At 41.3% G+C, this 13,777-nt stretch overlaps 2 long non-coding RNA genes across 3 annotated transcripts in view; one reads left to right on the top strand and one right to left on the bottom strand.

Moving 5' to 3' along the window:
* The window catches only part of LOC148358872 (uncharacterized), a 288,823-nt gene that overhangs the window by 156,369 nt on the left and 118,677 nt on the right, over positions 1 to 13,777 (bottom strand). The gene's annotated exons all lie outside the window — the stretch shown is intronic.
* Positions 2,633 to 11,920, top strand: LOC148358877 (uncharacterized). 2 transcript variants are annotated; one of them, XR_015851507.1, is made up of 4 exons: positions 2,633 to 2,750; positions 7,029 to 7,161; positions 8,472 to 8,516; positions 11,360 to 11,920. It is a non-coding gene; the product is annotated as an uncharacterized LOC148358877 (long non-coding RNA). The 2 variants fall into 2 exon arrangements; XR_015851506.1 differs by having other exon boundaries at positions 2,637 to 2,760.

Raw genomic sequence — 13,777 nt, 5'->3', positions numbered from 1 at the left:
GAGTTTTTATTTGCAAAAACGAGCATAGTGATAAAAGTCAATTAAACATTCATATACGTTTGTTGAGGCTTTTTATTTAGAAAAAATCTCATCTCTCATCTCATTAGCCGTACCGCTTATCCTCATTAGGGTCGCGGGGGGCTGGAGCCCATCCCAGCCATCTCCGGGCAGTGGGCAGGGGACACCCTGAACTGGTTGCCAGCCAATCGCAGGGCACACGGGGACAAACCATTCACTCATTCACACCTAGGGACAATTTGGACCGGCCAATTCACCTGAAATGTGGAATGTGGGAGGAAACCCACGCAAGCACGGGGAGAACATACAAACTCCGCACAGGATGTCTGGAGCTGGATTTGAACCCACGACAGGTTCCCATGACATGAACTCTGCCGCACAAGCGCTAACCACTGCGCTGCCGTGCTGCCTTTTAGAAAAAATATATTCAATAATTAACCAAAGGAAACAAACAATTTCATACCTGTCAACCTGTACAGTTTTGCCTTACGTTTATTATGCTTTTTAAGACGTGTAAGACAAACAATAAAATCTGTATAGAAAAAAACGCAAATTTGTCAATTATTATTGGTACGATCCGGTATACACCCACTATCGTTCCGGTATACACCGACTATCACGAGTTCGCCGCGGTAGCCTCTATCTCCTCTATATCGGTATCTTTTTTTTTCCGGTAGCCTCTATCTTGGTATCCTCTATCTCGGCATCCTTTTTTTTCCGTATACACGGACTATCGTTCCAGTATACACCGACTATCACGAGTTTGCCGCGGTAGCCTCTATCTCGTTATCCTCTCTCTCCTCTATCTCGGTATCTTTTTTTTCCCGGTAGCCTCTATCTTGGTATCCTCTATCTCGGTATCCTTTTTATTCCATATACACCGACTATCACGAGTTCGCCGCGGTAGCCTCCATCTCCTCTATCTCGGTCTCCTCTATCTCGGTATCTTTTTTTTCCCGGTAGCCTCTATCTTGGTATCCTCTATCTCGGCATCCTTTTTTTTCCGTATACACGGACTATCGTTCCAGTATACACCGACTATCACGAGTTCGCCGCGGTAGCCTCTATCTCGTTATCCTCTATCTCCTCTATCTCGGTATCCTTTTTTTCCCGGTATACTCTATCTCGGTATCCTTTTTTTTCCGTATACACCGACTATCACGAGTTCGCCGCAGTAGCCTCCATCTCCTCTATCTCGGTCTCCTCTATCTCGGCATCCTTTTTTTTCCGTATACACGGACTATCGTTCCAGTATACACCGACTATCAAGAGTTCGCCGCGGTAGCCTCTATCTCGTTATCCTCTATCTCGGTATCCTTTTTTTTCCCGGTAGCCTCTATCTTGGTATCCTCTATCTCGGTATCCTTTTTTTTCCGTATACACTGACTATCACGAGTTCGCCGCGGTACCCTCTATCTCGGTATCCTCTATCTCGGTACCTTTTTTTTTCCGGTAGCCTCTATCTTGGTATCCTCTATCTCAGCATCCTTTTTTTTCTGTATACACTGACTATCGTTCCAGTATACACCGACTATCACGAGTTCGCCGCGGTAGCCTCTATCTCGTTATCCTTTATCTCCTCTATCTCGGTATCCTTTTTTTCCTGGTATACTCTATCTCGGTATCCTTTTTTTTCCGTATACACTGACTATCACGAGTTCGCCGCGGTACCCTCTATCTCGGTATCCTCTATCTCGGTACCTTTTTTTTTCCGGTAGCCTCTATCTTGGTATCCTCTATCTCGGCATCCTTTTTTTTCTGTATACACTGACTATCGTTCCAGTATACACCGACTATCACGAGCTCGCCGCGGTAGCCTCTATCTCCTCTATCTCGGTCTCCTCTATCTCGGTATCTTTTTTTTTCCGGTAGCCTCTATCTTGGTATCCTCTATCTCGGCATCCTTTTTTTTCCGTATACACGGACTATCGTTCCAGTATACACCGACTATCACGAGTTTGCCGCGGTAGCCTCTATCTCGTTATCCTCTATCTCGTTATCCTTTTTTCCCCGGTAGCCTCTATCTTGGTATCCTCTATCTCCGTATCCTTTTTTTTTCCGTATACACCAACTATCACGAGTTCGCTGCGGTAGCCTCTATCTCCTCTATCACACCGACTATCACGAGTTCGCTGCAGAAGCCTCTATCTCCCCTATCTCGGTATCCTTTTTCTATATCGGTATCCTTTTTTTTTCCGGTAGCCTCTATCTTGGTATCTTTTTTTCCGGTAACCTCTATCTTGGTATCTTTTTTTTCGTTGCAAACGAAGTGAGCGGTTTGAAGCAACTGTGCGCATGCATCTGCCGCCTGGGGATTTCCCATCATGCATCATTCCGAATAAAAATGGTGTACGATCACTTTGTATTTTCTAAGGGAAAGTACGACAGTTTGTACGGGCATGGAGGTTGACAGGTATGCGATTTTCACATAAAACAATGATTTTTTGGTTCGAACATAAAACAATGATACAACACATAAACATTTGCCCAAAAATTGTAGGCTGAAGCTAAAGCCTTACTGTATAATACATCTTAAATAGTTTTTCGATGATTACGTATAATATCCGTGTTGTGACGTCACAAAATGACCTCATACAATATCTGCCTTCTGATTGGTTGTCAAACCGGAAAAGTCCCCCATTAGTCTAACAAGGGAGTACTGTAAACAAATGTTCATAATGTGAAACGAGTTAAGAGTGGAAGGAATGCCATCTAAAGAAGATCGAGTTTGAGTGAGTCTAAGTATGTTTTTTAAATCCTCCGAGACTCTAACTAAAATATTTGCTGGCACTATAAACGTGCGTCACGCGTGGGCGTAAACGTGTTTTTCATCCTTTCCGAGCTTAAATGCTGCTTCTGGTTGAATCGTGAGAAGGGGAATGTCTATTCTGTGGATAGCTAGGATTAGCTAGCCAAACCGAAATTACTTTTGTGTAAAGGAAGTATTTGCGCAAATGATACCAGTATTTAACAATCGGTGTCCAATTTCATGTAAAATATGACCAAAAATGCAGTTGATAATCCGTGCCTTCTTTCTATGAACAGCAGAGTAAAATCAAAATGATTCTATATCCGTAGCTGGCAACACATTATTTTAATGATTCAAACATTGATTAAAATGTAATAATTCACTATTTAGTAGCGCAATTCTTTTGAAGGAAGGCTATGACAGGAAAATCTAAAATGGTAACGTTGCTCATTTTATTTATCCATCCATAATCTGAACCGCTTATCATCAGTAGGGTCACGGGGGTACTGGAGCCCATCCTGGGCAGGGGACACCCTGAACTGGCTGCCAGCCAGTCGCAGGGCACACGGGGACAGAAAACTCACTCGCTCATTCATATATAGGGACAATTCGGACGATCCAATTAACCTCATCTCATCTCATCAGCTGCACCGCTTATCCTCAGTAGGGTCGCGGGGGTGCTGGAGCCCATCCCAGCAATCATCGGGCAGCGGGCAGGGGACACCCTGAACTGGTTGCCAGCCAATCGCAGGGCACACGGGGACAGACAACTCACTCGCTCATTCACACCAACTTGGACCGGCCAATTCACCTGAAATGCATGTTTTTGGAATGTGGGAGGAAACCGGAGTTTCCGGAGGAAACCCACGCAAGCAAGGGGAGAACATACAAACTCCGCACAGGAAGTCTGGAGCTGGATTTGACCCCACGCAGGAGGTTCCCATGACTTGAACTGTGCCGCACATGCGCTAACCACTGCGCCGCCGTGCTGCCCTCCAATTAACCTGACATGCATAATTTTGGAATGTGGGAGGAAACGGGAGTGCCTGGAGGACACCCACGCAAGCACGGGGAGAATATGCAAACTCCACACAGGAGGTTCGATCTCATGACCTCAGAACTGTGCCACACACGCGCTAACCACTGCGCCGCCGACAAAAATATTAAAATAACAAAATGGTTTGAAGTACTACTCATGTAATATACGTGTTCATGATTAAATAACATGCACCGCTTATCCTTACTAAGGTTGCGGGAATTTAATGACATTATAAATATACACGTGAGGGCTGCAACAACTAATGAAAAAAACGATTATAACCGATTAATAAAAGCTTTGGAACCTAATTAGATCATCGATTTGTTGTATGACATGATTAATGAGCCACTAAGTATGTTAAATCAATACAAATCAGAGTGCACTCAATTCTGTTATGATGCTGAGAGTTGTAGTACCACTATAGCTCGGAAGAGGGCGCCAATACCGTTTTTATAAAAAGTTATCTCACATTATCATCCCCTTTTTTTTTGAACATTGGATAATTACAAGGGCGGCTGAGTGGCTAGCGCGTCCGCGCCACAGTTCTGAGGTCATGGGATCAAATCTAATCAATAGAGTTGAGCTCCTCAAGGATAATATCCAGACATTGTTTCCAAAATGCTAGTCTACTAGCGATCCCAAGAGCCAAGAAGAAATCCCCAGGTTATGGGGGCCAGTGCTGTGAAATACTCTGCTCTCTGAGATCCGATCTGCAAACTCAATAGAAGTGTTTAAATCTAGCCTTAGAACACACTTACAGTAAAGAAAATAAGTATTTGAAGACCCTTCAGTTTTGCTATTTCTCCCACTTCGAAATCATGGACGGGTCTGAAATTTTCATCGTAGGTGCATGTCCACTGTGAGAGAGATAAACTAAAAAGATAAATCCAGAAACAACAATGCATGATTTTTTTTTACGATTTATTTGTGTGACATAGCTACAAATAAGTTTTTACACCTGAGAAAATGAATGTTAATATTTGGTACAGTAGCCTATGTTTGCTACTACAGAAGTCAAAGGTTTCCTGCAGTCTTTCATCAGGTTTGCACACACTGTAGGAGGTATTTTGGCCCACTCCTCCACACAGATCTTGTCTAGATCAGTCAGGTTTCTGGGCTGTCGCTGAGTTGGAGCTCCCTCAAAAGATTTTCGATTGGGTTCAGGTCTGGAGACCGGCTGGCCCATGCTAGAACCTTGATATGCTTCTTACAGAGCCACTCCTTGGTTCTCCTGGCTGTGTGCTCCGAGTCGTTGTCGTGTTGGAAGACCTAGCCACGAACGATCTTCAATGCGCTTACTGAGGGTAGGAGATTGTTCCCCAAAATCTCACAATACACGGCCCCGAGTCATCCTCTCTTTAATGCAGTGCACTCGTCCTGTCCCATGTGCAGAAAAAAATATTATATTATATTAAATGATCTCCTAAACCATGGCTATCACAAATTATGTCTAGGCAACAAGAATCATTACCGTAAATTCCGGACTATAGAGCACACCTGATTATAAGCCGCACCCACCACTTTTCGGGTGATATGCCACTTTTAATCTTACACAAGCCGCACACATGTATAAGCCGCGTGCGCCCGCATGAAAACTTGTGACACAAACACAAGTTGAACCCAGACCAGAATGTCATTTTCACCCGGTTTGAACAAATTTATTGACACTAATAACAGAAAACAAATAGTGTGAGGTTTGAACAACCCCTCTTGACAATCTCAACAGCAATCAAGCACATTCACAATATTATATTTCAATATGACGTTTAACAGCAAACACAATGTGAGGTTTGAACAACCCTTCTCGAAAATCTTAATAGCAATCAAGCATATTCACAATTTTGTTATATAACATCTTTGTTAGTGTCAATAGATCCGTCCAGGCCAAAGTCGATTGTTTTTGGTCTGAACAAATCCACCGATACCAACAGCAGCAAAACAAACACGACAATCTCAATTTTCCTGACATTTTTAACATCAATTAAACAATTTCATAGTTATCATCTTTTGTAGCTACATAATTCTAGATCCTCAGTCGGCATCATGAGTGGAAAATGATACCCTTAATTAAAGTATGATGCAGACTTGTAAAGTCCGGGTCCCGTTGAAAGTAATCCAAGGAAACAAAATGTATATTTCCAAAGTTAAGGGTGGGAAAAATATATATCCACTATTGTCCGCTGCGACAACAGACAGATCTACCGGTAACTCAGCTTTACCCCACATCCCATCAGCCTGCGTTTGCTCCGCCCCTTGTTTTTGATTCGTCCGTAGAACACATAACAGAATAAAATAAATACATTACAAAAATATACAGTTGCAAATACATATTATACATGGTTACATATATTTACGAAGAAAGACGGTACACCGAGAGTTTTCAAAGCTTTAATAATAATAATATAACTTTCATCCCAAACCGTGCCTTTGAAAGGTACCAACACGCTAGTTAGGATCACGCTCGCAATGTATCAAACGTACCTGTCAAAAAAAAGCATCCCGTAATTATGAAATTCCCAGTAGATTGTTCTCATCCTCCCCCTCATAACTATCGCCATCAAGGGCGCCTTCCTCATTATCGGAACGTGCCTTTACTTAACAGACAATGTATGCTCAAACTTAAAGGATGCAGTCTTTCTTGGCGCACATATTCTACTGGTCTCAATCTTGATTTTCATACTCAGGCGCCGCTGGTGGCCCTTCGAAAAATTCCATAAATTGGCCACTTCACTGAATAAGCCGCAGGGCTGAACATTTGGGAAAAAAGTAGCGGCTTATAGTCCGGAATTTACGGTAATTAACTTCTGTCTTGGCAGTATAAACGTTAAAAGATAAACTGCATCCAAGAATTACCTTTTCCAAAACATTTTCTAAAGCCAGTGTATCTCACTTTCCTCTTTCAATGAAAACTTCGCCTTTGTTCAAAAAAGGTTGTATACTTCTGGGTTTTGCATCTGTGTAAGGAAATGACAGATCACCATTATATCTTTGAAGGGAATTATGGGATATATTTCATTTTTGGCAAATGTGAACAATTTGATTTGGGAAGAATGGTGTGATTTAAACATCAAGGTCATTTAATTAAACCTCGTTCCAAAGGTTTGAATTCTACAGTATGCAATTACATAATCGAACAGTTCTAAAATGTTATTTATTCTTTGTAGTAAACACTGTTGGCTAATTGTGGAGCCTTACTGTGTGTGTTTTTTAATTTCTTGTTAGGTTCCAGGATGATGTTTGAATTACTTTTCACGTCCATATGGTTCCTTTTTGTCATCTTCTGGATGGAGACGAGTGTGTGGTTCTTCCTCGCAATGTTCTACAGGGACAGAGCCTGGTACTACTGGGGAGCTGGGTAAGACGTTTACCTTCTAGAATAACATTCCTATTTTAGAGTTTTTTTAATTGTAATGAGGTGGTTTATAAGAAATAAGTAGTATACATAACACACACAATTAAATGCTCTGTGTTTTATGAGTATGGCCAAGGTAAATAATTGAACAGTTTTCTGTCTTTTATTATTAAGACCATTAATATCCAGTAGACACCCTGGGATACAAGATTAATCTGTTCTTAGGTCGGGATGGAAAAGTGAAATTGCTGTCATTAGCTCTAAACTCCTGGTACCCCTATTGAAAACATAAAAATAACAAAATAGAATGTAGTACTTACTACAGTCCTGTTACACGGACACACTGAGGAGATCATTTCTTCCTCATGCCATGAGGCTCTTTAACTCCACCCGGGGGAGTAAAAGCCCAATTTAAACCCCACCCCCACATTTGCATATTATTTTCATTACAGTGTGTATTTTCTGATGCGCTATTTAAATACTCTATAGCAAAACGTCATATTGGGTATTTTTGTATTCTACATCTTTATTTTATTATTTTATTTTTCAACACAAGGATACTGTTAGAAGTGAGAATTTCCCTACGGGGATGAATAAAGTATCTATCTGTCTGTCTGTCTCTATCTTATGTGTTATTTGTTTGCATATGATTAAATAACATCAATCTGTAAATACATGCAAAGGAAAAATTATATTCCATTCACCTTTGGAGTGATGTGACTTGGGCTGGTCCGGTGGGGTAGCGAGTGGATGCAGTGGGGGAGGAGACTGAGAGTTTGGATTAAAAATGAAACTAGTTTTAAATCTTCGACATGCAAGGTTTGTCAAACCCTTATATCATCCCCTTGCTTTGATTGCCTTTTTATTTTTGATAAATTAGGGCAATGCATCTTGGGGAGTGTAACAATGCGTGTGTCTTCTTAATTCCTGATAATCACAACCTTCGTTTCCATGATTATGATTTTTTCACCTCTCCCTTTAGCATCACAGCAAGCCTAGGGACTCAAAATGAATAAATACAGTACCAAAAATACACTACTCATTTTGTCTTTTTGAAGCACAATAAAGAGCAAGAAAAGCATTGTGGGAGGTTGTTTAGCCAATAGCATATCGGAATTTTCATGATGCCGCGATGCATCCACGCTAAATAGGTTGTTGTTGATGTCAAAAGGAAGGAAAATGTCCTATAGAGGGTCGGAAAAACGTTTCCTCACACTGTAACGTGAAAACATTACAAGGTGGGGACGCTGTATCCCGGGGGTCTACTGTACTACAAGTGTCAAATTTTAATCAGCCTCTGTTTTATATCCCAGTGATAATTCAGATGGTTCCGGTCAACTGATATACATGCTGAACAGGTATTGATTCTTTCTTTTTTATGTTTAAAGAAATACAATAAAACAATTCCAACAAATAAACACAAGAAACTCTTGTTTTGTTCTTAACCTGTGAAAATAGTACATAAAAATTCTACTCACTGCCCGATTGACTTGAAACACAATTGTGACACATGATAAAAATTTGCTAGAGAAATAAATGAATGAATGAATGAAAACTTTATTTCGAACATTAAAATAAAAACAGGACAAAAACAATGACTCAACAACAAAATACTGTTACATAACATGTTCAAAAAGGGGTAGTATGAAGCAGATGCTGTCACGAAACGGAACGGGACTGTCTTGAAACGGACCGGGAATCAGGAAGTTGGAACTCATTTGCGTCGACGATCTGTCACTTTAATTGAGAAAGAAAAGTTGTCCAACACACAAACGGACCGAAAACAAAACAAAGCAGGCTCAAATGCAGGCAAAACTACAGACTAGGTATTAAACGGGATTAAACAGAACTCAGAATGTTGCACCGAAGTGCAACAAAGTTCATCAAACACAACAAGAATAAACAGGTATCAAACAGGGACTCAAAATGAATAAATACAGAACGACTTCGGTGAGCTACTCCGGGTTTTATATTATCCCTGTATCTTGTTTCAGACTGAACTCGATGTTTCTGTGATAAGCGGTGCAGATAATGGATGGAATGGAGTGTCTATTTTTAAATTAAACTCAATTCCAAGTGTTTATTGTCATATGCACAGTAAAGTTGCGAGCGAAAAAGAAAATAGAAATTAAGGAATGGTTGGCATTTCTTGAATCCCAAGACTTTAACCTTCCGAATGATGGAACGATGCATTTGAGTGACATCGTACGGACACCGCATCCGCACGTGTTCTCGACACGTATTTGCGTCTTTGCAAGCTTTCGGAATGTTAAGGGGGTAATAAGTTTGACTGAACTATCTGACGTTCCCATTGTAGCGCCTTATAATCCGGTGCGTCTTATGTATGTCAAAAATAGGACCAAAAACTATTTTTTCGAGGTGCGCCCTATAACCCGGTGCGCCTTATTGTGCGGAAAATACGGTAATCAGGAAAATGCAGGTCAGGCGGTGTCAAGGGGCAGGGCCAGCTGGGCACCATGACAACCGTGCAGGGCATGACAGATGCTTATTTTCCCTACCTCTTCATCTTCCCTATTAATTACATTCTATAGATAGCTCCTCTTTTGTGTCTAAATACAACACACTCTCAAGGATACACACATTACATCGGTCAGATATCAATAATTATAATAATTACAATAGTCACATATTTTGTACACTAATCTTCGTAATACCCATCCCGCAGCGTCATAATGCCACTAGTCATCAAACATCACTGCGGCACCAATGATAATAACAACAATAGAAATGATATTCATAATAACAGTTATGATATATATGGCAGCACGGCGGCGCAGTGGTTAGCGCTTGTGCGGCACAGTTCATGTCTTGGGAACCTCCTGCGTGGGTTCAAATCCAGCTCCAGACTTCCTGTGCGGAGTTTGTATGTTCTCCCCGTGCTTGCGTGGATTTCCTCCGGTTTCCTCCCACGTTCCAAAAACATGCATTTCGGGTGAATTGGCTGGTCCACATTGTCCCTAGGTGTGAATGAGCGAGTGAGTTGTCTGTCCCCGTGTGCCCTGCGATTGGCTGGCAACCAGTTGAGGGTGTCCCCTGCCCACTGCCCGGAGATGGCTGGGATGGGCTCCAGCCCCCCCGCGACCCTGATGAGGATAAGCGGTACGGCTAATGAGAGTTATGATATATTAATAGCAACAATAACATCAAAGTTAACCATAGTTTTAAACGCGGTATTTCCAATCTCCCGGTCCACTCATATCCCATTTTCTTCATCGCTGTATTTCGCCAGTAACGTTTTTTTGTATTTAAATTCGAACACGTGAATAATTGGACATTGCTTGGCGCTCGGAATTAAGGGTTGGAATTGGGGGGTTTGGTCACCTAATGACTCCCAACACAGCAGTTGGGTCTAAAATGGCGGCGCCCTGTTCGGCTGCGGCTACATCAGCTCGCTACAGTTTAACTGTGCGGGTCAGATGTATCGACATTTCGTTCTGTGGGCACAAGAATGACAATAAAAGTAAATTCATTCATTTATTCATTCGTTGTTTGATCTCGTCTTGTGAATTGTTCCAAAGTTTGACTCCACACACAAACACACACATACTTTTCCTGGTGGTTCTCACCTTTGGGATTTTGAATTTACTACAGCCCCTCAATTTATAATTTCCCTCATTCCGAATGAATAATTTTTGGATGTTTTATGGCACCATGTTTTTGTTGACCTTAAATAGCAATTGTAACTGAAGAAATGTGTCATGTCCTGCACGGTCATCATAGCACCCAGCTGGTCCCGCCCCTTGACACCGGCTGAGACGGATTGACTTGATTGCGTGTGCGATACTTAAGCGCTCCTTTTGGGACTGCCCGTGGCCAGACCATTGCTTAAATTGAGGAAAGACCTGTTCATGCCCGTTTGACCTGAGTATACCTAGTTTGTAATTTTGCTTGCCTTTAAGCCTGTTTAGTGAGTATTACCTAGTTAGAATTTTTGATTTCCGTTAAGCCTCTTTTGTTTTGTCTTTGGTCCCTGCGGGTTGGACAACTTTTATTTTCTAAATTAAAGTTACAGATCGCAAAATGAGTTCACACTTCCTGCCTCCTGGTCCGTTCCCTGAAAAAATGATGTTGAGGAGTGTTTTCATGGATGGATTTGGCTGCTTAATTCATTTTCCACAAATGCTGAGAAAAATTGATAATTTTGGCTTTTAATTGTTCGCATTTTTTTGTGTGTTTACAGAGTTGATCCCCCCTCGCAGACGGAAATATAGCTTTTGGATCTGCCGAACATTCGGGAACGACTCCTGAATGCACTGTGTGTGTTGGGGATCCCGATATGCAAATCTGGGGGGAGGTTGCCTATTTAAAAGTAGGTGACGAATGGTGGCCAAAGCCAAAGAACCGGAGCTGCTGGTTATCACGTTTATTGTTTGTCTTGTAGGTGGTGATTGGTGGATGCTTGTTTATTTTAATGGTCATATTTGCACTCCGTTTTTTTCTCTTATCAGATTTCTGTTTCTTCTCAATTCTTGAAAATTGGAATCCATGTCTGAGCTTACTATTATCTTTTCCATTGGTGTTAACTCCTACGTCCTGTTTTGGGGGGGGACAAATCTGTCCTTGTTCTGGTTGGGGCCTGGTTGGAGCCCATGTTTGGGAATGTACTCAACTTTTTGAGTAATGTTGATTATCATAAGTTTTGTGAACAAATGTAAATGTACATAGCATCAACGTTGGGGCCTAACATGATCGAATACACATGTGATGTGCTTGAAATTATAATAAAATCTCTATTAAAGAATCTCTTGTCCTCACTTGGCTCGGAAGTTAATTTAATATATATGTAGTGAAGAAAAAAAGTATTTGAACACCCTGCTATTTGCTATTTCTCCCACTTAAAAATCATGGAGGCGTCTGAAAATGTCATTGTTGGTGCATGTCCACAGTGAGAGAGATAAACTAAAAAGAAAAATCCTGAAATCACAATGCATGATTTTCTTCACCATTTTTGTGTGATACAGCTTCAAATGAGTATTTGAACACCTGTGTCTCATCTACAATTCTGACCCTGAAAGACCTGTTAGTCCGCCCATTAGAAGTCCACCTGCACTCCATGTATCATCCTGAATCAGATGCATCTGTTTGATGCCCTTAGCTGCACAAAGACACCTGGCCACCCCATACAATCACTAAGACTTGAACTTGTAACATGGCGAAGACCTAAGAGCTGTCCAGAGACACCAGAGACAAAATTGTACACCTCCACAAGGCTGGAAAGGGCTACGAAGCAATTGCCGAGAAGCTTGCTGAAAAAAGGTCCACTGTTGGATTAAAGATGGAAGAACCTAAACTTGACGATCAATCTCAATCAGAGTGGAGCCCCATGCAAGATATTATCTCATGAGGTCTCAATGATTCTAATGAGGGTGAGGAATCAACCCGGAGCTACACGACAGGAGTTGGTCAATGACCTGAAAAGAGATGGGACTGTTTCCAAGGTCATTTCCATACACTGGACGTCATGATTTGAAATCATACATGGCACGAACGGCTCCCCTGCTTAAACCAGCACATGTCAAGGCCCTTATTAAGTACGACCATGGATGATACAGAGGAGTAATGGGAGAAAGTTTTGTGGTCAGATGAGACCAAAATATAACTTGTTGGTCATAATGCTAAGCGTGTTTGGAGGAAGAAGAATAAGGAGTACAAGCCGAATGACACCGTCCATACTGTGAAGCTAGGGGTGGTAGCATCATTCTTTGGGGGTGTTTTTCTGCACATAGGACAGGACCAGTGCACTGCATTAAAGAGAGGATGACTCGGGCCGTGTATTGTGAGATTTTGGAGAACAACCTCCTTCCCTCAGTCAGAGCATTGAAGATGGGTCGTGGCTGGGTTTTCCAACACAACAACGACCCGAAGCACACAGCCAGGAAAACCAAGGAGCATATTAAGGTTTTAGCATGGCCCAGCTCGTCTCCAGACCCGAACCGAATCGAAAATCTTTGGAGGGACCTCAAACTCCGTGTTTCTCAGTGACAGCCCAGAAACTTGACTGATCTAGAGAAAATCTGTGTGGAGGAATGGGCCAAAATCCCACCTACAGGAAATGTTTGACCTCTACAATAGCAAACATAGGCTACTGTACCAAATAGTAAAATTAATTTTCTCAGGTGTTCAAATACTCATTTGCACCTATATCACACAAATAATTCTGGATTTTTCTTTTTAGATTATCTCTCTCACAGTGGAAACGCACCTACGATGAAAATTTCAGACCCCTCCATGATTTCTAAGTGGGAAAAATAGCATAATAGCAGGGTCTTCAAATACTTATTTTCTTCACTGTATATAATAATCAACTAGAATGTCTTAATAATCTTTAATAACAACGTAACGAACATCGTTTACAACGAGGGTACACATTTAATAAAAGATTTAGATGGAAAAGAAGCGTAAGAAGAATATTTTGATATGAGATATTTGAATAGAAAGCTAGGCAATATTTACAAGGTTGTGCTTGTGAACTGGCCTATCTTGTAAGTGCAAACAATGATTTACATTCTTACAAAAAAGTCACTTACGTAAAAAAAATATTTGTTCAAATATATTATAAAATAATTACCACATGATCAAAACGTGTATTTCTACTTTA

This window comes from Urocampus carinirostris, chromosome 10, assembly GCF_059441175.1.
Source record: "Urocampus carinirostris isolate Australia breed hairy pipefish chromosome 10, RoL_Ucar_1.0, whole genome shotgun sequence".
NCBI lineage: Eukaryota > Metazoa > Chordata > Actinopteri > Syngnathiformes > Syngnathidae > Urocampus > Urocampus carinirostris.
Note: the sequence above shows the minus strand (reverse complement) of the source record. Positions and strands in the feature narration are given on the sequence as shown.